This window comes from Loxodonta africana, chromosome 5, assembly GCF_030014295.1.
Source record: "Loxodonta africana isolate mLoxAfr1 chromosome 5, mLoxAfr1.hap2, whole genome shotgun sequence".
Taxonomy (NCBI): Eukaryota; Metazoa; Chordata; class Mammalia; order Proboscidea; family Elephantidae; genus Loxodonta; species Loxodonta africana.
The window spans coordinates 129,529,845-129,557,547 of record NC_087346.1 but is presented as its reverse complement, the minus strand read 5'-3'; positions in this window follow the sequence as shown (position 1 = coordinate 129,557,547).

Genomic DNA, 27,703 nt, shown 5'->3' with positions numbered 1-27,703 from the left:
GTCATATTAACTGGTTTTCCTTGTAGGCATATGGATATTATCCTATCACTGACTGCATTGTACTTCAGGATAAAAAAAAAATAGGCTATGTAAAATTACTGAGGCTGTTTTAGATCTTGAAACTTACCTGCCTTTACTGTAGCTTGAGGTGTCGCTAAGCCTCTCAGTTATGTTGAAAATACTGTGTACAGATCTACCTCAATGGAAATATACAATGCATTTTTTTTAATTTTTTGCTTCTGGCAAGTCCACCCTGACCTGCAGCAACCCATTATGGTTGAAATTCTTAAAAAGAATACTTGGATTCTAAGCACATGTGTTCAAGTAACAAAAGTTAAAGTACAAGTATGAAAACAATGCAATGTTCCTAGTATAACATGACAGGTAGCAACAAGCCATGACTTCTGCTACAATACTTTAAAAAAGGGAAATATTTAAAAATCATAAATTTAAAGACATTGGAAATCTGCAGGAAACAAGATGACAGGTTAGAATATCAAAGAGGAAAGATCCCTATCTAGCTAAGTTGAGATTTGTTTCTTTCTTATCATCATTTGATGAGACTTGCCCTCTGTTAAAATTTTTGTTTGTCATAGCAGAGGAGTTTTACTAGAGAAAAAGAAGAATCAGCATGAGCTGGCCTGACATAATACTTCTATAATGCTGCCTAATGTACTGTTATTTTACCTTCCTGAAATATTTTTTGAGTACTTGGGTAGTCCGAAAGGCTGGAAGGGTGAAATGAAAAGGCAGATTGAATCTTTTACTAACTTGCAGAGGTTGAAAGGCAAATCATGCTAGAGGGATGCCTCACCTCATGACCTTTGTCGTATTTGAACTTATTTGAGGTGAGATTTTCAAGAGCTAAGCTATAAATCTCTGAAAAGCACCCCTTTCAGGATAGAAAATAAAGACATTTCTCAGAATCTTAATTAATCAAATATTTGAACAAAGCACATCTTAGTAATGTTTGCTATAAAAGACATTGAAATCACTGTCATAGTGTTGAGGAGCAAAGTCCTCCTAGGTAGAACCTGCAAAACTTCTATATGGCATGTAATCACATATTATAAGGCATAAAAACATGTATGAAAATCCTGCAAAACTTCTATATGGCATGTAATCACATATTATAAGGCATAAAAACATGTATGAAAATCAAGAGAAGTATAAAAAAAATACGGAGGGCCATAAATGATTCGGTTGTTGAAGCTAGTAAACAAGGACTTAAAATTAACTATGGAAATGAACCAATTAAAAGACAATAATGAAATATGTGTAGGAGAATATAAAAAATTCAGTAAAGATTGTAATTCACTTTTAAAGAAAAATGAAATGAACATTCTGAAATAGAAAAATTATAAATTTTAAAAATAAAAATTCCTTTGATATCATAAGAGTAGATCAAATATAGTAAAGTATAGGGTTGTAAATTCAAAGACAGATAAATTGAAAATACCCAACCAAAAGCCCAGAGAGGAATATAAATATAGAACAAAGAATAAGAGACATGTGGAACAAAGTCAAATTCCAAAATGAAACCACTGAAGAAGATGAGAAAGGGAATGAACCAAGAAAGAAAAAAAAAATCCAAAACTGATGAAAGACGATAACCTATAGTGTCAAGAATCTCAGCAAATCTCAAAAGAAGAAATACAAATAAAAGTCACTGTAATCATGTGACTGCTAAAAACCAAAGCAAAAGAGAAAACTTTAAAAGCTAGAGGAAAAAAAAAATATATAGTTATATATATATATATAACTATATATGTATATATATATATAACTATATATATAACTATATATAACTATATATATATATATATAAAACCTTCAATGGAGCTACAAAGGAGTGGATTTTTTGAAGCACTATGGAAACCTGAAAAAAATAAAATCATACGAAATTGTTAAAAAGGTGAAAAAAATTGGCAAATTAGAACTGTTTATCCAAAAAAATATCCTTCAAGTTGAAGCCAACAGATGACTTCAGGAACAGTGGAATAAGAAATTCCATGGAAACAACATAACTAGTAAAAAAAATGAAAAAAATAAAGAAATCTCTAAAGCTTGTCCTAAGGACACATAGCAAATGAAGAAATATTTACTGAAAAAAATCAATAAATCAACCTTAGTAGCAACAATGACAGTATGTGGCATTTGAGCCATGAACTGATTTCTTTCTCCTTCTCCATTCAGCTTGAGGGAAACTCCACTCTGGGAAAGTATGCACAAAAAGATGGGTCTTTCTCTACCCTCAGCTCCCAGTGGAGTGTTTATGATCTCTCCGAGAGGAATAAGCTAGGGTATTTCTTATCACTCATAGGCAGTTCTGTGTTTCAGGACTTTATTTTGGGCCAAATCATCTGAGAGGTCTGGAGCTCTCTTCCTCCACCTATCCTCCACTCATATGGTGGAAGCATTACCCCAAGCATGGCAGGCAAAGAATACTGGGGTCCCAAGCACCCTCACCACAACACAATAATAAGATTGAGGATCGACACTAAGAGTGGCAGTCCATGAAGGCCAAAAGCTACCATCTTCCCTCTGTTCCTTGCTGGCAAATCAGGGGTGATCCTCTGAGAGAAGTGGTCCTCTAACTTTGCCCCCAGCTCCAAAGGAGTGGCACAGTGGTTTTCCCAGGGGGAGAGGCTATACAAACACAGGGCTCTAAACTTCTCCCCAAGAGAAGTGACTTTAATTGGAAAAGAGTTTGAATAAATTTAATCTTAAAGGAGCTCTCAAAGAGAATGGAAGTTTTGAAGGTAAGCACTTACCAGATGGTTGTTAGCTAATGATGAAAGCAACAGTCCTAGGCCAGCTAGACGTTTATTAGAGAGAACCAAGAAGTGGCTGCTAAAGAACACTCCTGAGGTTGAAACAAACCTCAAAGACTGGCCTAGACAACTAGATAAGACCAAGGAATAAAGCATGCAACTGGGCACTGTCTAAAATAATAATCAACTAGCAATTAGTGAAGGCTAACAGTTGAGTGTGATATCAACAGAGGCAAAGAGCTTACCCGAGAGGTGGGAGGGTGGGGGGAAGCCAAGGGGATCCTTGATAAAACCACTATTATCCCAGGTTGACACTGTATATGCCCAAGTTTGTGCCCCTTCAGATTAATATCAGCTGCTGCACACTGTGAGTACATAGAAAGTTCAATGTGTTCTACAAATCTATTATTAGAATTAATAAGTGTGTTTAGCAAGACAAAACCCATTGTCATTGAATCAACTCCGACTAACTGGGACCCTATAAAAAAAAAAAAAACTGGGTGCCATAGGACAGAGTAAAACTGCCCCATAGGGTTTCCAAGGAGAGGCTGGTGGATTTGAACTGCCCCCCTCTTTGTTAGCAGCCTCGTTCTTAATCACTGCACCATCAGGACCCCCTGTTTAGCAAGATTCCTGGACAAAAGCTCAATTGTCACAAATGGTTAAACACTAGCTGAAAAGTTGGCAGTTCAAACCTACCCAGAGATGCCTTAAAAGATAGGCCTGGCATTCTGCGTCCAAAATATCACAGCCTCAAAAACTCTATGGAGCATTTCTACTCAGCACACGTGAAGTTTCCATGAGTCTAAGGCAACTAACAACAACAATACAAATATCAACTGAAACTATAAATATTTGCTTGGAAGAAGAAAAGTAAATGGCATTTTTAAAATACCATTTCAAATTGCATCCAAAATAATGAATAACTAAAAATAAAATCTAAGAAAAACATATAACTCTGCATTGAAAGGAACAAACCTTTGAATAGAGAAATTAAAGAAGACATAGATTAATGAAGAGATGTATCATATTCAGTAATTGCAAGACTAAATATTGTCAAGCTGACAATTCTCTGTAAATTGCTCTGGATATTTAATACAATCTCAATAAAAACTTAAGCGGTATTCTTTTTTTTTTACAAATTTAAAATATGCCTCTAAAATTCATATAAAAGTTGAAAAAGCTTAGACTAATCAAGAGCATCTGGAAGAAAAAGAGCAAATCTGAACGACTTGCAATAATAGTTTTAAATTTTCCTACAGTGTAACATTATGACAGCCTGTTATGGAAGCAATGATTGACAAATATAGTAGTGATACATAATAGGTAGTCAATACTTATAACTACATGTATGAGTAAACTTGAAATACTAAAATCTCATTGCCACAATTCCCTCGAAAGGAATGCTTTCTTATTTCTATTTTTTAAGTAAATAGTGCTGGAGTAATTGGATTATTTTAGGGTAAAAGCACACTTTGAATCTATATTCCAAAAAACACATAATAATCTTAAATCACAGAGTTAACTGAAAGAGTAAGATTCTAAAACTTCAAGAAGAAATGTAGTAGAAACTATTTGTGACCTTAAAGTAGTCAAATTTATCTTAAATAGGTTTAAAACTTTTTATATAATGAAAGAGATAGATGAAAGATAGCTTGATTGACTTTTGGAGTAATAGGATGAAATGTTAAAGACTAGTCCCTAATGAAATTAATGTTGACTAGGAGACTTTCTCCGCAGGGCGGGACGAAGGAATATTGTGCTCAAATATAATGGAGGAAACAGAGATAAATCAGTCACACCATCTTTCCAGTTCAGAGGAAAGTCACTTTATCCTTAAGGGATTGAAGAGGAAAGAAGGCTGTCCCTGAGTAGGTGTAGCAATAAATTCAACCTCACACAGATACAGAACTTTTTTGTTTCAGATAAAAGTATAATGACAGTGGGATTTAAATTCTTTACTCTTGAAAATAACTTTTTAGTCAATATAGAGTAACCATAAATATTCTTAGTTCCACATCTGTGCTTTTTTACCACTTTTCACAGACATCTATCATGGTTCACCAGCATTGGGATTTAGTCATTTTATATGTTTTTGGAATCCCCTCCTCAAGAATCCAAGTTACTTAAAAGCAGAAACCTTTGCTTGCTCCTCTTTCCATCCCCTGATCAGCAAGTAAAATGACTGGCAAATCATAGGTGATGCATACTTTTCAAATAAAAGTTACAGGGATAAAATAATGAGAGTTAAATATTGAAATGTAACTTGAAATAATATTAGAATTGGAAATCTTTGTTTCTTAGCTAAGACAGTGGATATTTTGCAGTGGGGAAATTTGGAGAAGAATAGAAGTAATTCACTGTATTACTATAGCTAATAAATTATTTCTGCAATGTTGCAGTGTACAAGGTCAACATCCAAAAATCAGCCTGGTTTCTATACATATAAACATCAGCAAAGAGCAAACAAAAAGGAAATTAAGGAAACAATTCAGGGTCAGTGAAAAAAGAGGAAGATCCTCAAGGAGAGGGATTGACACTGTGACTGCAACAATGGGCTCAAATGCAGCAACAACTGTGAAGATGGTGCAGGATCAGTCAGCATTCCGTTCCGTTGTACATATGGTTGCTATGAGTCAGAACTAATTAGACGGCAACTAACAACAATAGGAATGAATTCAACTAGGAAGCTAAAAACTGAAACTTATACACTGAACACTATAAAACATTACTAAAACAAATTAAAGAAGGCCTCAAAGAATGGAAGGAAATTCCATGTTCATGTGTTGGCAGGTTTAATATTGTTAAGATGTCTCAAGGCAAATCTATAAATTCAATGCAATATTCTTCAAAATTATGACAGCCTTCTTCTCAGAAATGGGGAAGCCAATCTGAAATTTTATGAAACTGGAACCCAGAATAGTTAAAGCAAGACTGAAAAATAAGAATAAAATAGTCAGATTCACACTTTCTAATTTCAAAATGTACTATAAAACTACAGTAATAAAAACAGACTGCTGCTGTTGTTGTTAGGTGCCATTGAGTCGGTTCTGACTCATAGCAACCCTATAGGGCAGAGTAGAACTGCCCCATAGGGTTTCCAAGGAGCAGCCGATGGATTTGAACTTCTAACTTTTGGTTAGCAGCTGAGCTCTTAACCACTATGCCACCATTGTTGTTAGATATCATGAAGCTAGTTGTGACTCACAGTGACCCTATATACAACAGAATGAAATGCTGCCTGGTTCTGTGACATCCTCATAATCCTTGCTATGTTTGAGTTGATTGTTGTAGCCACAGTGTCAATCCATCTCATTGAAGGTCTTCCTCTTTTTCACTGACCCACTTTACTAAGCATGACGTTCTTCTCCAAGGACTGGTCCTCTTAATAACAAGTACATAAGATATAATTTTTTTTTTTTAAGATGAAGTCTGGCCATTCTCACCCCTAAGGAGCATTCTTTCTCTATGTAGACATATAGATCTGTTGCTATATACCTGTTTCTGTCAGGTTGATTCCAACTCATAGCAACCCTGTAGGACAGAGTAGAACTGCCCCATAGGGTTTCCAAGGCTGTAATCTTCACAGGAGTAGGTTGCCACATCTTTCTCCCAAGCAGTGGCTGGTAGGTTTGAATCGCCAACCTCTCAGCTAGCAGTCTAGTACATAACCACTGTGCCACAAGGACTCCTTTTATATATACCGGTGGAGAAGAATTGAATGTCCAAAAATAAACCCAGACATGTATGGTTAATTGATTTTAAACAAAAACGCTAAGTCCATATAATTGGAAAAGAAGAGTCTCTTTAATAAATGGTGCTGAGACAGCTGGATTTCCACATATAAAAGAATGAAAATAGACCCATACCTCGCATCATACACAAAAAATAATTAAAAGTGGATCAAGGAACTAAATGAGAAAGCTAAAACTATTAAACTCTTAGAAGAAAACATAGGAATATTGCTTCAGGGTCTATGTTTTTAACAATCAATTGTTAGATATGACACCAAAAGCACGAGCAGCAAAAATATAATAGAGAAATGTGACCTTGTAAAAATTTAAACTTTGTTCATCAAAGGTCTTTATTAACAATGTGAAGCACCAGTCTATACATTGGAATAAAATTTTTGGTAACTATACACCTGCAAATGGTTTAATACCCACAATATGTAAAGAAACCCTACAACTTAACAACAAAAAGTCAAAAAGTGAACAAAAAGGTGGGCAAATGACTTGAATGGACATTTCATTAAAGAGAGTACGCAAACACCCAAAACAAGTCATGAAAAGTTCCTCAATGTCATTAATGATTTGGGAGATACAAATCAAAACCACAGTGAGATACAACCTTACCTTCACTAGAATGGCTATGATTAAAAACTAAAACAAAAAGGCAAATGACAGCTCCAGGTGAGAATGTTGAAAAATTAAAAAAAAACAGTGCCATAGAGTCATTTCTAACTCACAGTGGAAATTAGATGTTGAGAAAGTAAATGGGAGAAATGATGAAGTCAAAGAGCTGAACAGAAGATTTCAAAAAGTGGCTCAAGAAGATGAAGTAAAGTATTATAATGAAATGTGCAAAGGCCTGGAGTTCGAAAACCAAAAATGAAGGACGTGCTGGTCATTTCTCAAGCTGAAAAATCTGAAGAAATAATTCAAACCTCAAGCTGCAATTCTGAAGAATTTTGGGGGGCAAAACATTGAATGACACAGGAAGTAACAAAAAAAAGATGGAAGGAATATGCAGAGTCACTGTACCAAAAAGAATTGGTCAATGTTCAAACATTTCCAAAGGTAGCATAAGATCAATAACCAGTGGTAATAAAGGAAGAAATGTAAGCTGTACTGAAGGCATTGGAGAAAAACAAGGCTCTGGGGATTGATGGAATACCAGTTGAGATGTTTCAACAAATGGAAGCAGTGCTGTAGACACTCACTCACCTATCCCAAGAAAGTTGGAAGATAGCTATCTGTCCAACCAATTGGAAGAGATCCATATTTGTGTCCATTACAAAGAAAGGTGATCCAACAGAATTCAGAAATTATTGAAGACCTTCATTAGTATCATACGCAAGTAAAATTTTGCTGAAGATAATTCAAAAGCAGTTGCAGCAGTACATTGACAGGGAACTGCTGGAAATTCAAGCTGAATTCAGAAGAGGATTTAGAAAGAGGGCTATCATTGCTGATATCATATGGATCTTGGCTGAAAACAGGGAATGCCAGAAGGGTGTTTACCTGTGTGTTATTGACTATGCAAGGTATTCAACTGTGAGGATCATAACAAATTATGCATAACATTGTAAAGAATGCAAATTCCAAAACACTTAATTGTGTTTATGTGAAACCTGTATGTAGACCAAGAAATAGTCATTCGAACAGAACAAGGGAATAAACCATAAAAGGTGTACATCATGGTTGTATTCTTTTACCCTACTTATTCGATCTGCATGCTGAACAAATAATTAGAGAATTTAGAGTATATTAAGTAGAATATTGCATCAGGATTTGAGAAAGACTCAATCATTATCATTAACAGCCTGTGATATGCAGAAGTCACAACCTTGCTTGTTGAAAGTGAAGAGGACTTGAAGCACTTGTTGACAAAGATCAAAGACAGCAGAATTTAATATGAATTACACCCCATGATAAGGAAATAAAAATTCTTACAATTGGACTAATAAGCAATATCATGATAAGTAGAGAAAAAAATTCAAGATGCCAAGGATTTCATTTTACTAAGATCCACAATGAACACTCATGGAAGCAGCAGTCAAGCAATCAAGGGATGTGTCGTATTGGGCAAATCTGCTGGTAAAGTCCTGTTTAAAGTGGTGAAAAGTAAAGGTGTCACTCTGAGGACTAAAGTGCGTCTGACTGAAGCCATGGCATTTTCAATTGCCTCATATGCATGCGAAAGCTGAACAATGAATAAGGAAGACTGAAGAAGTATTGATGTCTTTGATTTATGATGTTGGTGAAGAATATTGAATATACCACGGATTGCCAAGAAACAAAAAATCTGTCTTGAAAGAAGTACAACCAGAATGCTCCTTAGAAGTAAGAATGGTGAGAATTTGTCTACGTTCTTTGGACATGTTATCAGGAGAGACCAGTCCCTGAACAAGCAAGGACATCTTGCTTGGTAAAATAGAGGGTCAGTGAAAAAGAGGAAAACCCTCAATAAAATGGATGGACACAGTGGCCGCAACAAAGGGCTCAAACATATAAAGTATTGTGAGGATGGCACAGGACTGGACAAGGTTTCCATCTGTTGTACATAGTGTCACTATGATTCAGAACTGACTTGAAGGCACCTAACAACAACAAAAGCACCAACAATTATAATTCTGGCTGTTTTGAGAAATGCTTAGAATTATAGAACAAACACCATAATCAAAATACAGAGCAATTTTTTCACCCAAATAAATTCCCCTTTAAAATCAAAAGCTCCCATCACTCCTAAACCCTGGTAATCACTAATCTGTTTTCTTTCAAAGATATGCCATTCCATGCACAAATATTAATATACAAAATCTATAAATGCTTGGCAACTCTTAGAAACCCTGGTGGTGTAGTGGTTAAAAACTATGGCTGCTAGCCAAAAGGTTGGGAGTTTGAATCCACCAGGCACTCCTTAGAAACTCTATGGGGCAACTCTATTCTGTCCTATAGGGCTGCTATGAGTCAGAATCGACTCGATGGCAGTGGGAGAGAGAAAGAGTGGCAACACTTAAAGAATGGAGAAAAATAAATGAAACAGTGTTACGCAAATGTGAGATTTCAGAGGCTTTCTTGCTTCCCTGTACATCACTATCACGTTTACAATAAATTTATCACTGTAAAATAACATTAATGAGGCTGGTATATATTCAGAAGTATATCAATATAAGTTGAAAAAGGAATCCCTGGTGGCATAATGATTAAGAGCTACAGCTGCTAACCAAAAGGTCAGCAGTTCAAGTCCACCAGGCACTGCTTGGAAACTCTATGGGGCAGTTCTACTTTGTCATTTAGGGTTGCTATGAGACAGAATCAACTCGACTGCAATGGGTTTGGTTTTGGTTTTGGTTTTAGTTGAAAAAAGATATTGCTTAGTTAGTGTTGCTGTCTCTAAAAGTGTAACCAAGTGAGGGGTTTTGTCTTATTAGCTGATTGAAATAAAACAGAAGCCACACCACCAGTTGCAAGGGAAACAGAAAGTGGAAATTTAGTGTTTGTGCAAACAAGGAGCAACTTGGGGCCTAGCAGCCGAAAGACCACATGATCCCTGTCTGAGCGTATTAGGGAGATTTTTATTTCCAATGGTGTCTGAGGGTTGGGTTTGGTGCCCAGAACTCTCCACCCTTAGCATTCCCAACTCCACATTTGAAGGTCCAGATGTTGAATCATGTAGGTGATGTTCAGGTACAAGGACAGATTGAGGACACAGCTCTTCAGGTCCTGCGTTCACTCATATGCAGGATTCTGGCATCAAATTCGAACTGCAGTTAGGGCTGCAGTGTGGTCAGTCCAAATCGCAGTCAGAAGCTGTGGCTTGGCAGGCTGTGGTGGGGGGGGCATGATGGAGCTGGGGAATGCTCAACAGAGGCTTCAAAAGCATTAATTTTTTTTCAGAGAAATGTAGTAAAAAAAAAAAAAAGGTTTTAGGATTAATTCTTAATTTTAATTTAGACCTATGATGACAAAAAAGAACAGAAACATTTCATGAAATACATAATATGACCCACTTTTGATATGAAAGATACTTGGTAAATATTGATATATCTTATTGTCTGTAGTCACATGTTTTATACCTCTCCAAATCTGGAAATTCATTTATTAAAGGATTAAGGTGACTCATTATCTGGTTTTCCTCTTTCAGTAATCTAGTATTTCATTTCTCTAGTGAATAAGTTTCCAAATTTTATGTATTTATTCCTTTTCTTCTTGTAGTTCCATTTTCAGAACTACTGTACTAAACAATTAAAAAATAAGTTTTGGTTCAGTATAACTAAAAATGAGACAATGCCCTTAAACTCATTGTTTGTAATTATTAACAATGTCAAGATTTGCATAAATGTAAGGAAGTGAAAAGTACCCTGTCTTTAATAGATATTTGTATGAAACATATCAAAGGTGTTATTTATGTACCTATTTCTTTATTTTACTTTGTTATTTATTTTTCATCAACTGATTTCCCTGCATCCATAAAATTCAGCCTTGGAGATTTGCTCACAGCAAATAGTGATGCCAGTACTTAAATAAAGATGCTCTGGGTCTGATAAACTATTAAGTGATTGAAAGTTGTAAAAACAGAAACAGCCATGTTATTTCCAGCTGCATTCCAATTGCACACATCCATTCCTTTTTATTGTTTGCCAAGTGAAAAACCTTAATGCTAATGGTAGAGAAAGAGTGTTTTGGAATTTCTGTTCCAAAGTTACTGTTTTCATCTAAGTAGACTACCTGTTTTACTAAAGAGCCTTGCTCTGTGAATCTGCATAAGAAAATACCTGAGGACTTGCAGACAATATTGAAATTGCCTTTCAATAACTTCTAAAGGTCAACCACAATACTGAAAGCCTTTTCCATATTTACTGTGAGATTTTTAAGCATAATGGTATTAAATTATAAACCTCATGAGAACAAGGGTTGGATTTATTATGTTTATGACTATTTTCAATCACCTGGCATGGTGCCTGACATGCGAATATTCAATAAATATTTGCTAACTGAATAAAAGAATACATGAATGAATGAAGACAGTAAAACATCTGACTTGAATCTGAAATTATTAAATTTGATTATCACATCAATTATATGTTACAACCTGAAGAAAATTTGTCTGCTGAAATTAATGAAAAGTAGTAATAAGTCATGATGCACATTTAAAATTGTTGTCCTTGATATTTCAACATTTATGGAAGGTCAAAACTGAAATTAAATAGGACAATGTTTTTATGTTGAAATAGGAATAGAAAACAGTTCTGTTCATGTTGACATAGAAAGAGAAATTCTTCAGATGGTCACTTAGTTGTAAGGATCTTGGATAAAAGATTCCTGTTGTTTTTCCTTATAAAATAACAATATCTTTAGACAGCTCTTTAGTTTAACTATCAGAGCAGATCCCAAAGGAAACACATGCAAAGAAAATGTGAGCTATCTGAAGCTCACAGAACAACAGGGCTACACAAATCTTAATGGTGTGTTTTAGCAACCAATCTCATTTGAGAGCCATTCCGATTATTTACTATCATCTATAAACCCCTAAATGGTTACCTCACTGCTCATTTTTCTCCTGAGGACCATCCCGCAAATTATAGTGAATCAGAAGCCATTCTTTACAGTTCAAACTCAATTTTTTTCCAATAGGAAAAGATAATCTCACACATCAGCCTTTCTAGATGTATGCTCACGTAAACTTGTAAGTAAATTTCCAAGCTAAAAATAAGTGAATAAATAATATTTTAATGTGTGTACTTAACCTGCTCATGTTTAAAATATAACCTTGATTGTTATAAAGTATTCAGTGTGGAATAATTTTTTTTTTAACTAATAATGGTCATCTGAATACAGTTTTCTCAATAGGTTACAAATTTGTAAATTTCTGGAAAACAACATGTTTCACTTTGTACTACAAATGACATTTGGCTCTGCTTTGTTTAGATACTTATATCAAAGACATTACATATGTTACTTCAAATCTGATACTTTTGCTGCCCATCTCTAGTACATCTACTACAGTGGTGACATGTTTTCATGGATGGAGGAAAAACTCACACAGGCACATCTGACAGCACTCTACCTCCTCAAGCTCTTACTATTACACTCTTGTTTTCTACCCTGTGGTTTCATTATTGAGACTCCATAGATCCAGCTTGTTGCCTAAGGATGTGCAATTCAGAAATGAGAACAGTTCCCTCGATGATGCCAGCACGTACCATAAGAAAACACCTGTTACCAAAAATACTTATCGAAAGAGTCAGATAACAATGGAAAATGTGGTACCTTATGTAAGAGGTGTTGTTCTTGATTCTGTTAGATGCATAGAGCTGGCTAGTGGAAGGAATGATGCCTGCTCCTTCACCATCCCCATAATAGGTTGCAGAATGGACCATTATGATCCATAGGGTTTTCGTTGGCTTATTTTTGGAACCAGTTCTCCAGGCTGTTCTTCCTAGTCTGTCTCAGTCTGGAAATTCTACTGAAACCTGTTCAGTATCACAGCAACAGGGAATCTGGATGGGTGGCATGCATTGGCTGAGAATTGAACCTAGATCTCCTGCATGGAAGGAGGGGGTTGCTGTAAAGTTTTGGGCACATGTTAGAAGATTTTAGGGGGAGTTTTAAGGAAGCATGACATGTCCTATATTGAGTACTCTAAGATGTCAAGAGCAATTTGGAGAATTGTTATTATTATTATTACTTTAATGTTGGAAGTTAAGAGGAATAGAGTGAGGTTAAGGTTGTCCATCATTGTAGTAGCAGTAGTAGTTGTTGTTGTTAGGTGATGCAGACTTGGTTCTGACTCAGAGTGACCCTAAATACAACAGAGCAGAATACTACCTGTTCCTGCACCATCCTCACAATCCTTGCCACGTCTGAGCCATTGTTGCAGCCCCTGTGTCCATCCATCTTGTTGAGGGTCTTCTTCTTTTTTGATGACCCTCTACTTACCAAGCATGATATCCTTCTCCAGAGACTGGTCCCTCTTGATAACATGTCCAAAGTATGTGAGACAAAGTCTTGCCATCCTCGATTCTAAAAAGTATTCTGGTTGTACTTCTTCCAAGACGGACTCATCTGTTCTTTTGGCAGTCCATGGTATATTCAATATTCTTCATCATCACCATAATTCAAAAGCTTCAATTCTTCTTTGGTCTTCCTTATTCATTGTCCATCTTTCACATGCATTTGAGGTGATTGAAAAATATCTTGTGTTGGTTCAGGTGCACCTTAGTCCTCAAAGTGGTATCTTTGCTCTTCAACACTTTAAAGTGGACTTGAAGCAGTGGAGAAGGGTATATTTCATCACATTTTGGAGCTTCCAATGTGTATTTACTTTCATCATTCTTGAAGCATGACTTTGGAGTATTCTTGTTGTCTCATTTATTGTGACCAGGAAGAGTCTTTGTATGATGTTGGTATTATGGAAAAGTGTTTATGTTAAGAAAAGCAACACCGTGGTTTAGGTTCTAGAAACCAACTACCAAGTTTTAGGGCTGATCTTTTTATATTGTTTCTCAAGCCAATGGAATAGATTTAAGTGGATAAATTCTCCCAGGAGGACAGTTCTGAGACACAAGTTTTTGTGGCTTCTTTGTGGATATTCCAAAGGAATCAAGCAATCAGTTCCAATTAGTGAAGGACATCTTGACATTGAATTCCTTGTATTGGCTCTTGCTTGTTTCTTTTCTTGCACCTCATCCCTGATCTCTGAGATTGCATTCCCCTGGAATCTGCCTCAGACTTTGCTTTCCAGACAGGTCCTGGAGAAGAGACTTTCAGTATGGATTTTTTGGACCTGCATTATTCCTCATTCTGATGATGATAAAGACCACATTACTGGTGGTAATTAGGGTGAAAAGTTTTTTTTTTACATTAGCCCTGAATGTAGTGCATCACAAATACTAAGGTTCTTCTCTGTAAATAATTGGGAAGAGATGAAATGGATCATAAAGCAATGGGATATGCTTTGACTTTAGTACTTGAACAGTATGGCGGCAATAGTTATAACAATTTTAGAATTTTTTTTTAACTGCATGTCAAGTTTATTAAAAATAAAATGATAGTCTCAGGGAAGATAATTGGTAACTTAGAGCAAGCTGTGAAACCCTGAAGGCTTTTAAGGCAGCTTATTAATTTTAAGGAGACTCAGATCTTCACAGCAGATGATAGTCAAGCTTAAATGCCAATGCAATGATGCCAAAGAACATTCTGTCCAGCATTCATAGGTTTCCTAGATCAAAGAATGGGAAAAGAGTGGGAGGCTAAGATCTAGGATAGGGATATCTAGATAAATGAGTCTGAGAATTTTTAACTATTACATTCTCCTAAATCTTCTAAGGTGAGAAAAGTAGTTTTCTCTTACTTTTCTAAGAAAACAGCACCTCTTTTCTGAAGACTATGCAAAGATCTCACACAAGACAAGTTTTTTTGAGGATTTTTCTTAATTGTTTCAATATATTCTCTTGCAATCTTCATTGTCTCTATGTTACAAATAAAATCCAGGTCTTAGCATAAACCAAGTCAGAAAGTACAGCCCCTGCTCTGGAAAGAAATAACCTATGTGCTGAAAGAATTTCATGAGCTGGCTAATGTAGTGGGCTAACAGATATTTCTCAGCAAGAACTGCAGAGTGTATAGGGGAGTGGTTAGTAACTTTCTTTGATCATCATGGGGGTGAGTAGAATAAAAGGATGGTTAAGGAAACATTTATTGGCATGGTGTTCTGGAATAAGAGAGAAGTGTACAGATAATCCATGTTGTGGTGCAAACTGCCATCTCCTTGATCTGTATGAATCAGCAGATATTATGGAACTAAAGGTATCTGTGGTAAGTGAAATATCTTGTGAAATCGGGCAAGTCCCAGAGGAATAGTTGTAGTATTGACCCTATAATTCTAGGACAGGAGTTGACAAACAGTCTCAGTAAAGGGCCAGATATAAAGTATTTTTTTGGATTTATGGATTATGTCGTCTCTGTGCGTCTGGTAAGATCCACTTGTTAATGTTGTTGAAAAAAAGTATTTGTAATGAAGAAGTCTTGGTCTTGCAAAATTCTATTATGTGATCTCTGACATCATTTCTATTACCAAGGCCATACTTTCAAACTACTGGTCCTTCTTCCCTGTTTCCAGCTTTCTTTTTCCAATCACCAATAATTATTAATGCATTTTGATTGCATGTTTGATCAATTTCAGACTACAGAAGTTGATAAAAAATCTTTAATTTCTTCATCTCTGGCATTAGAGGTTGGTGTGTAAATTTGATTACTTGTATTAATTGGTCTTCCTTACAGGCATATGGGTATTGCTGTTATCCTATCACTCACAGCATTATCCTTCAGGATAGATCTTGAAATGTTTTTTTGGCAATAAATGTGACACTAACCTTTTCAATTTGTCATTCCAAGCATGGTATGATATTTGACTATCCAATTCAAAATGTCCAATGCTAGTCCATTTCAGCTCACTAACGCCTAGGATATTGATGTTTATGTGTTCCATTTCATTTTTAACCACTTCCAGTTTTCCTAGATCCGTACTTCGTACTTTCCATATTCCAATTATTAATGGATGTTTTCAGCAGTTTCTTCTCATTTTGAGTCCTGTCACCTCAGCAAATGAAAGCCTTGAAAGCATCCCTCCTTTCACACCATTAAGAAGACAGTTCTTCTCCAGTTGCATTTTGAGTGCCTTCCAACCTAAGGGTCTCATCTTTCAGTACTATACCAGACAAAGTTTTGCTGCTATTCATAAGATTTTCACTGGCCAATTTTTTTCAGAAGTAGACTGCCTCGTTCATATTTCTAGTCTGTCTTAGAATGAAAACTCCTCTGAAACATGTCCACCATGGGTGACTCTGCTGATATTTGAAATACCAGATACAAATTCCAGTAACACAGCAACACACAAGCCACCACAGTACGATGAACTGATAGACGCTGGAGATTGCATGATTGAATTTTGCAAGAATAATTTCTTCATTGCAAATACCTTTTTGCAACAACATATACACATGGCGAGTATACACATGGACTTACCAGTTGAAATACACAGGAAGCAAATCGACTATGTCTGTGGAAAGAGACAATGGAGAAGCTCAATGTCATCATTCAGTACAAGGCCTGGGGCCAACTGCAGAACAGACCATCAACTGTTCATATGCAAGTTAGAATCTAAGCTGAAGAACATTAGAGCAAGCTCATGAGAGAAAAAGTACGACCTTGAGTATATCCCACCTGAATTTTGACACCGTCTCCAGAATACATTTGGTACATTGAACATTAATGACCAAAGAGCAAAAGAGTTGTGCAAGGACATCATACACAAAGAAAGCAAAAAAGGTCATTAAAAAGAAAGACAAAAATAGATGTCAAAGGAGACTCTGAAAACTTGCTCTTGAATGTTGAGTAGCTAAAGTGAATGTAAGAAATAATGAAGTAAAAGAGCTGAACAGAAGATTCCAAAGGGTGGTTGGAAAAGGCAAAGTAAAGGATTATAATGAAATGTGCAAAGACTAGGAAATAGAAAACCAAAACGGTAAGAACATGCTTGGCATTTCTTAAGCTGAAAGCACTGAAGAGAGGAAAAGATTCAAGCCTCGAGTTGCAATATAGAAGGATTTTACAGAGAAATTCTTGGCACAGGGAGCATCAAAAGAAGATGGAAAGAATGCACAGAGTAACTGTGCCAGAAAGAATTGGTTGATGATCATCCATTTCAGGATGTAGCATATGATCAGAGATCAATGTCACTGAAGGAAGAATCTCAAGCTGCACCGAAGGGAATGGTGAAAAACAAGACTCCAGGAATTGACAAAATACCAATGGAGATGTTTCAACAGACGGATGTAGAGCTGGAGGTGCTCACTATTCTATGTCAAGAAATTTTGAAGGGAGCTACCTGGGTAACCGACTGGAAGAGATCCATAATTGTTCCCATTACAAAGAAATACGATCCAACAGCATGCAGAAATTATCAAAAAATATCATTAATATCACACAAAGTAAATTTTTGCTGAAGATCATTAAAAAGCATTTGCAGCAATACATTGACAGGAAACTGCCAGAAGAGGATGTGGAATGACAGATATCGTTGCTGGTATCAGATTGATATTGACTGAAAGCAGAGAGTTACAGAAAGATTTTTGTCTGCATTTTATTGGCATTTGGGTCTACGGATCATAAAAAAAATTATGGATAACATTGCCAAAAATAGGAATTCCAGAACACTTAATTGTGCTCATGAGGAACCTGTACATAGACCAGAAGACAGTCATTTGAAAAGAACAAGGGGATACTGCATGTTTTAAAGTCAGGAAAGGTGTGCATCAGGGGTGTATCCTTTTACCATACGTATTCAATATGCATGCTAAGCAAATAATCCAAGAAGTTGTGCTATATGAAGAATCTGTCATAGGGATTGGAGGAAGACTTATTAATAACCTGCAATATGCAGATGACACGATCTTGCTTGATTAAGGTGAAGAAAACTTGAAGCACTTACTGATGAAGATCAAAGACCACAGTATTCAGTATGGATTGCTGCTCAACATAAAATAAAATAAAAATTCTCAAAACTGGACCAATAAGCAACGTCAAGATAAACAGAGAAAAGATTGAAGTTGTCAAGGATTTCATTTTACTTGTATCCACAATCAAAGCCCATGGAAGCAGTATTCGAGAAATCAGAAGACATATTGTATGAGACAAATCTGCTGCAAAAGTCCTCTTTCAAGTGTTAAAAAGCCAAGATGTCATCTCGAGGACTAAGGTGTGCATGACCCAAGCCATGGTACTTTAAATTGCCTCATATGTGTGGGAAAGCTAAAAAATGAATAAGGAAGACAGAAGAATTGATGCTTCTGTATTATGGTGCTGGCAAAGAATATTGAATATACCTGGACTTCAAGAAAAACGAACAAATTTGTCTTGGAAGAAGTACAGCCAGAATGCTCCTTAGAAGCAAGGAAGGTGAGACTTTGTTTCACATACTTTGGAAAGGTTGTCAGGAGGGATCAGTCCCTGGAGAAGGACTTCATGCTTGTTAAAGTAGAGGGTCAGTGAAAAAGAGGAAGAGCCTTGACAAGATGGATTGACACAGTGGCTGCAACAATGGGCTCAAGCATAACAACTGTTGTGAGGATTGCGTAGGACCAGGCAGTGTGTAGTTTTGTTGTACATAGGGTTAAAAAAATATTGGTCAAAACCACTTAGAGGGCACCTAACAACAAATGATCTCTGTCAAAACTATTCCACTCTGCATTTGTAGTATTAAAGTAAGTAAAGAAAGAAAGTAAAAGACAGAGGCTGGCTACGCTAGAATTAAACATTATTTATCAAAACAGGAATCCTGGTGGTGCAGTGGATAAGAGCTCAACTGTTAACCAAAAGGTCAGAAGTTTGAATCTGCAAGCCACTCTTTGGAAACCGTATGAAGCAGTTCTACTGTGTCCTATTGTGTTACTATGAGTCAGAATTGACTGGAGGGTAACTAGTTCGATTTTTGGTTTTATCAAAACAGGCAGTGGGCCAAATGGGCTGGCTTCTGGGATATAGTGTGTCACCATCATCTAGTGTTTAGCTTTCTACATTCCAACAACATAATTTAGACGTTGTCTTCACAATTAATATCTTCTGTGCTTGTCAGTATTTTTTTTTCCTCTCTCTCTCTTTTTTTAACTGTGCTTTAAGTGAAAGTTCACAATTCAAGCCAGTTTCTCATACAAAAACTTATACACACATTGTTATGTGACTGCTCTCCTCATAATGTGACAACACACTCCTCCTCTCCAGCCTGTATTTGCTGTGTCCCTTCAATCAGCTGTGGTACCCCTCTGCCTTCTCATCTTGCCCCCAGATAGGGGCTGCCCACATAGTCTCCTGTGTCTACTTGAGCTAAGAAGCTAAGAAGCACCATTATCATTTTATGTCTTATAGTCCATTCTAATCTTTGTCTGAAGAGTTGTCTTCAGGAATGGTTTTAGTTTTGGGCTAACAGGGAGTCTGGGGGCCATATCCTCTAGGGTCCCTCCAGTCTCGGTCAGACCATTAAGTCTGGTCGTTTTACTAGAATTTCAGTTCTGCGTCCCACTTTTCTCCTGCTCTATCAGGGATTCTCTGTTGTGTTCCTTCTCAGGGCAGTCATTGGTGGTAGTCTCAGGCTGACAGAATCTCTGGTTTATGTGGCCTTTTCTGTCTCTTGGGCTCTTATTTTCCTTGTGTCTTTGATGTTCTTCACCCTGCTTTGCTCCAGGTGGATTGAGACCAATGGATGCATCTTTTGGTCTTGTTAACTCTTTCAATTGTTTTTCTGGGTTGTTTGGGATTTCATTTAATTCTGCTCTAAATTTTTATTATTTGATTTCTTCTGGTGCCTAAGGATTTCTTGTGCTGCTCTCTTTCTATTTGTCCAAGCTGTAGAGTTAATGCTTTGATTTTAGCCCTTTCTTCTTTTTTGATATGCGTGTTTATTGCTATAAATTGACCTCTCAGCACAGCTTTTGCTCTGTCTCAAAGGTTCTGGTAGGATGTGCTTTTATTCTCATTTGATTCTATGAATTTCTTTATTCCATCCTTAATCCCTTCTGTAACCCAGTAGTTTTTGAGCAAGGTGTTGTGAAGCTTCCATATGTTTGATTTTTTTTCCCTTGCTTTTTATGTTACTGATTTCTACTTTTATGGCCTTATGGTCAGAGAAGATGCTTTTGTAATATTTCAATATTTTGGATTCTGCTAAGGCTTGCTTTATGACTTAATATGTGGTCTATTCTAGAGAATGTTCCATGTGTGCCAGAAAAGAAAGTATATTTGACTGCTGTTGGATGGAGTGTTCTGTATATGCCTATAAGGTCAAGTTGGTTGATCGTGGCATTTAGATCTTCTGTGTCTTATTGAGTTTCTTTCTGAATATCCTGTCCTTCACCGAAAGTGGTAAGTTGAAGTCTCTTACTATTATTGTGGTGCTGTCTATCTCACTTTTCAATGTTGTTAGAGCTCATTTTATGTACCTTTCAGCACTATCATTGGGTGCATAATATTTAATATGATTATATCCTCCTTTCATATTGTTCCTTTAATCATTATATAGTGTCCTTCCTTATCCTTTGTGGTGAATTTTAAAGTCTACTTTGTCAGAAATTAGTATTGCCACTCCTGCTCTTTTTGATTGTTGTTTGCTTGATATATTTTTTTCCAACCTTTGAGTTTTAGTTTGTTTGTGTCTTAAGCCCAAGGTGTGTCTCTTGCAGGCAGCGTATAGATGGATCAAGAGTTTTTTTTTTTTTAGCCATTCTGCTATTCTCTGTCTCTTTATTAACACATTTAGTCACTTTATTAGTGCATTTAGTCACAGTTCCCTACAGTACATAGGTAGGTGGGCTTTGCAGCTGGACTATTGGCACCAAGTGCTGTTGTCTGTAAGGACTGGGGGGCACCACTTACCCTTGGACCCATGTTGTGGGTGGCTAGGTGGCATGGGTAGAACTACCAGTCCTCAGGCCCCTGATGTGGGTAGGTGAGGACCATGCTTAATAAGCAGAGTGGTGTCAAATGTCGTGGACCCACCTTTCCACCATATACCTGAAACTGTTGAAGTTAGACTTCAGATATATACCCTGTTGTACTGTGGTAATGAGGACTTATGCTGTTGCAACAGGCCCACACAGGTTTATGCAGGGGTGAAAGGCATTCAAAGTTTGTGGACCCCTTATGCCTGTGCATAGGCAAAGGAGCTGTTTCTGCCCTGAGTTCTTGGTTTAAGGGAGCTGGCAGATTATTTTTTTTTCCTGCTTGTTAATTTGTTCCTTCTCCAAGGCTGGGAGAATGGCTCAGGCCACATGACAGGTCCTACTTCTGGCCCAGGGAAAGCAGCTATTATTGAAGCTGACTCAGGACCTGGTGCAGAGCAAGGAGGAGTCAGGTAAATGGGAATGAGTTTTTTTTTTTCCCCAAAGGGGTGTTTTTTGCTCTGCACGTTAGATTAGACACAAGTACTTATTTTTTGCTATTTGTGCATGGCTTTTTGCTGATTCCGGAGGCGTGAGTGGACCCTCCATCGCTCAGTCTCTCCCGATGTGGAAAATGGGTCCTGAGTGCCACTGCTTGCCTCACCACACTGGCACCAATGGATTCGGTCTGCTGGGTGCTTGTTCCCACCAGATCAGGTCTGGCAACTCCTCACTCTTCTGAACCATCTCTCCCTTCCTCTACTGCTCAGTCTGATTTCTCAACTTTGACTTTGATGTTCAGAGCTCCTAGATTTTCATACATAGTTGATTCACTTTTTCTCTGGGGTTTTTGTTGTAAGAGGGGTCATGAGAAACATTTGACTGTTCCACCATTTTGACCTCATCTCGCTTGTCAGTGTTCTTAAAAAAATATTTTATTCTGCTCTTCTCATTGGTTTCACCAGCAAGAGAGTTGGTTTGAATAAACTTGTTCACCACATTCCTAGAAATGGAAATCTTGAACACCAACTTTAACATTGGCATCAGCGTGAAGGTGAGTTATTCATCAAATGAAATCTTAAGAGCTAATTTGTTTTTGTTTTTAAAACATATTACTAAGTAATCTGAAATGGAATAAAAAAATTCACTAACATTCTTCCATGGTAGTAGTACAACTTTTAAACTAATTTATTAAAGTACATAGAATTAAAGTTTGCTTTTTTCGCTGTGTATTATTCTGTCAAATATTTTGAAATTTAGAATCATACTTCCAAAATATAAACATAATTCTATCATGAATGTTGTTAGGCATTTTATGCAATACACGAATACATCTGAGAAGACTTGATCTTATTGGAGTGATAGATGTTGGATGACTGTGGATTATATCTAAGAGTTTATTGTGCTCTATTAAACCAAACCAAACCTGTTGCCTTCAAGTCAATTCAGATCCATAGTGACACTATTGGACAGAGTAGAATTGTCCCATAGAGTTTTCAAGACTGCAATTTTTAAAGAGTCAGACTGCCTCAAATTCCTGCGGTAGAGCAGCTGGTGTGTATAACCACTGAACTTTTGGTTAGCAGCCTAGAACTTTAATCATTCAGCAACCAGGGATCCTGGCCTTTATTAGAATGCTAAAATTTCCCTCAGAAATGTCTTGAGCCTTATCTTTGGAAAATTTTTTGATAATCATAGCATTTATTGCTCTTTATATCAGTTATCATTAGGTAGGTACTTATAACAATAGATAAACAGAAACCCTAGTGGCATAGTGGTTAAGCGCTACAAGAGCTAAACAAAAGATCAGCAGTTCAAATCCACCAGGCGATCCTTGGAAACCCTATGGAGTAGTTCTACTCTGCTCTATACAGTTGCTATGAGTCAGAATCACCTTGATTTTTTTTTTATGATAGATAAACATCAAAATTTCAGTGGTTTTGAACAATAAATTTAGTTTTTTTATGGAAGATTCTAACGTGAATTTTTTGGTCAGTTTTCTCATCAGGGTGACTCTCTCCTCCAAGTAGTGATTCAGTTTGAGAACTCACATGTAGATGTCATCTTCAGCACTTGCTTTTTAGGTTTACAGGGGGTAATCTTTGTTTGGCTCAATCAGATAAGGAGAAAGAACAAAGAGAAAGATCCATTAGAGATATATATATCTGGTACCAGTCTACAAATGGCTGCTTCACTTCTTCCCATGGCCCAGTGGATTGAATCAGTTACATGGTGACTCTTAATTACAAAACAGGCTGGGAAATGTAATCTAGTTCTGATATCAGGTAGAAGAGGAAATTAATTTTATTATCAGTTGGTACTCTGTACCCCCCCAAAAATCAATGATGCTTAATTTTGGGAAACCTATGATTCCACCTGTCAATTTTTGCTAAATTTGTTAAATTATTATTTGACAGTTTAATATGTACATAAATATATTGTGTGTAAATAATGATAATTTTGTCACTTACTTCCCAATACTTGCAAAGATTTTTTGTTATCTTGATTATGTTGACTAATATTATGCTGAAATGTTTGCATATATATAAATTGTCATTTCTGTCTTTTCTTTCAGACTGAAAGAGAAATCTAAAGTTTCTCTATGATGATTCTCTTGGTTTGGTGAGTAGATTTTATGCGTTTGTTAAAATTTCTATTTTTTTGTTAGTCTTTGAGGAGAATTCATTATAGATATATTTCAAATATAATCATATGTTGGTTTAGTATAAGTTGAAATAATGTATTTTCTCTTTTAGTCACTTAACTTGGAATTACATTGATATTTCTAATTTTAATCAATTGTTTCATAATTCGGTAAGATTTTCTTTAGTTTTTTCTTTTTAAATCAGTGACTATGAGTGAAATTGGAAACCCTTGTGGCACAGTGGTTAAATACTATGTCTGCTAACCAAAACATAGGCAGTTCAAATCCACCAGGTGCTCCTTAGAAACTCTATGGGGCAGTTCTACTCTGTCCTGGAGGGTTGCTATGAGTTGAAATCAACTCGATGGCAATGAGTTTATTTTATTTATTTTTAAGTAAGTGAATTAGTCAATAAATTCATTTTGGTGTATTGCTCATATCTGGCTTACATAAGGCGATGATGCTTGCCTCATAATACATGTTAGTACACTTACCCTTTTACTATGATATGGTGATTATCTGGTACATGAAATGTTGATAAAATTCATCAATAAAATTGTATGGGCCTGGTACTTATTCAAGGACTAGTTTTTAATTATTTTTTCAATTTTAAAAATGGATTTTAGTCTGCTGAGAATTTGCATTTTTTCCTCGGGTCAATCCTGACATTTTATTTTTTCCAAGAAATTTCACCATATGAGGAATCAGCAGTAGTCTCTCTTGATTTCCATATGTCACAATTTCTTTCTTGGTAAAATTTAGCCTAAAAAAATATTTCAGAGGTAATCTATGTTTGGGAAAATTTCTAAGTCTTTTTATATATGGAAAGAGCTTTATTTACTGGCCGCCTTAACTGAATTAAATATAAAAGTCTATCTTCAAATTTATTTTCTTCAATATTTTGAAGATTTTAACCCATTGCCTTGTTGCATTCCATGCCACTGTTGATGTCAACATGAATCTTATGTAAAATTCCCATTTAGGAGATCTACCTTTCTCTCTCTCTCTGTAGCCCTTTAAAGGAGTCCTGAGGTGGTGCAAATGGTTAACACACTCAACTGTTAAAAGAAAGGGTGGAGGTTCGAGTTCACCCAGGGCCATTTGGAAGAGAGGCTTCATGACCGACTTCCAAAAAATCAGCAGTTGACAACCCTGTGAAGCAAGGTTCTACTCTGACACAAGTGAGGGCAAAATGAGTTGGAATAAACTCAAGGGCACCTGGTGTTTTTTGTAGTCTTTTAGAATTTTGTTTTCTTTTCTCTTTTTAATTCGCATTATTCCAAGAATAGGTTAAAATATTTTCTTATCCGCCTAGTTAATATTTTATGAATCTTTATAGTCTGAACTCTTATGTCTTAAGTTCGGGGCAATCTTTACTAATTTTTCTTCCACGATTGCTTACTTTATGTATTTTTCCCTATATGAAACACCTAATAGATATATGCTAGCACTTTTATTTCTATTATTCAGATATTTTACAATGTCTTTCATACTTGCTGTTTATTTAGTCTGAAATTTTTGTATACCCAATTTTCCAGTACAGTGTTTAACTTTTTGGCTGCCTTCATTGTTCTAATAATGACCTTCCCTTGAAATCTTTATATTCTTTCAAATATAAAGAGTATCTTTACATTCTTTCAAAACTAAGGTAACTAGAGTGTATTTTACTTCATATTTATCTTTTCCTATTGTGTCTATTTAATACATTTAATTTAATTCTATGCATTCCATTGGCTCTGCTTTATCTTATTATAAATTTTTCTTTGTTGTTTTACGTTAGCTGTATGTGACACTTGTCATAGAACTCATCTGGGACTACTTTTTTTCTTTCTTGTGATTTTTGTGATACATATGTAGTAGGTACAGATTTTGTGGATAAGTCTCAGGATATTGGTTACACGTACATATTTTTCTTTTTTTTTTTTTTTTTTTTTTTACCTTTCCCTAAGATTTCAATCATATGTCCCTAGCACAGGCATTAATTGGCAGACTTTGGGCAAAAAATAAAAGTCTACTTAGTCCAGTCTTTGAGCTTGTCACCCAGGTTACACACATTTCAAACCCTGGCCTAAATAGTGTGACAGGGGATAGAAAAACTTTCTGAGTACTTTATACTTGGTCACCCCTGGTTCTCCTTCAGGCAAGCCCTTTGTTTTCTTCACGCAGGGAATAAAACACCTTCATTATCTCCATGGTTTCTCATATTTACATTACATTTGCTGCTCTTTATTGCCCTATCTGTTCTGGAAAATAGGAGCCTTGATGCCCAAGAAAGTGCCTGCAGCCTCCTAGCATCATTGTCAAATTCAAAGTCTACACTACACTGAGGCTGGCCCTTGTTTATGCATCTTTATAGACATCTCATTCAAGTTTCAGTTACAGTTAAGCATTACTACATTGTTATGTTGAATCTAGCACAATTTGGATATAATTTCAGGGCATTTACCTTTAACAAAATAAAGTTGGGTTAAAAAAAGAAAAAGTTGTTTGGTTATGTGTTTTATATGTCTTGTTATTCCAGCTCATCCTACTTGTGCCATATCATAGTAGCAGGTCTCTCCAAAATGAATACCATTTGGTCATGAGTTTCAGTTTTAATTAAATGAGAACTTGCTAGCAATTTGACAATTTCATTATGGAAATCTGGATATGCAAACATTTCCTAGGTAAAATGTTATTATTGACATTTTTTGAACATCTGTGCTAAACAGAAGTCTCATATTTATAGATTTTAGTTTTTTGGGGGGGATTTAAAGCATTAAAACATATTTAAACAGCTTGAGAAAATTAAAACACGATAGAACCTGGATGTTCCAAATGATGTTATTAACTATGAAGATGCTATCAACCTGAAACATGCCTTTTGGTAAAATTATCCAAGGTCTTATAAATTCATATATATATTTACCTTTGTGCTATGAATTAATCTATTGAACACAGTAAAGGTGCTAGGAAACAATTTAATCAAACCAAAGATTGATTGTCTTTTAACCTTGTAGTTTTTAATTTTTTTTTAAAGTAGTATTCATTTATTTTAATACATTTTCACATTATTGTTTTTGTCGAGTGTGTGTGTGTGTGTGTGTGTGCGTGCGTATATGCTTTCCTGGGGATGTAGTCAAATCATTTTTTTCCCCAAATCTCTCTTGATTCTTTTGGTTCTTAATCTCATAGCATGAGGCTAAAAATGTTATTTTCCAGATAGTTAATCGGTGCTGTATATTATACAGACGAAGTTTCTCCTGAGAATTCAATAGTGTTCAGACAGCGGGGGAGTTCTGCAGTTTGCTATCACAAATATGACAATTGTAAATAATGTTAATGTATTTTTAGAATTCTAAGTACTTTTTCTAAATTTACTGGATCTGTAAATAATAAAATCATACGAAAATAATAGTTACCTCATATTACTTGTGGTTTAACACCCTACCACTGTGGTTTTGAAGATGAGGGTGAGTTTTACTCGCCAAAATTTAGCATCATAGGGAGCTTTCTATCTTTATTCCTCTTTTCCTTTATTCCTTCCTTTTTAAGAAACTTTAACATTCAAGTAGATGATATAGTCACATGTTCATAATCCATTCCAGATGCAAGTTTTTAGTTAGGATGCTAAGACCAAAAATCTCACAAATTACAAAACGGTTTGTTGAACTGTCAAATTAAACAAGCAGGCTTGCAGCAGTTTAGGGAATTTTAATATGTATATTGGGCAATTGAAAATTGTGACCATTCTGAGCACCACTAGATCTCAATTTTCTGGCTACCCCCATGTGTGAAATATGGTCAGATCACTTAGTCTCTGCTGGATGTAATTATCCACTTAAAGAATGGTTTAGAAAAAGGAAATAGAGAGCATCCCTAGTCCATTCTGATAAGAGTGGGATAGTGTCATGTGCAAAATTTGTGTTTTAAAAAGCATCACTGGCAAAGCTCTTGGTGATAGATTCTCATACTCAGCATTACAACACCTCTCCCAGAGTGGTGACATTATTCCTAGGTTGAAATGTAATAGTTTCCTAGTGCTGCCACAACAGATATACCAAAAGTGGGTGGATTTTAAGAACAGAACTTTATTTTCTCATAGTTCTGGAGGATAAATGTCCAAGTCAGAGTCTTGGCCTTGTTGCT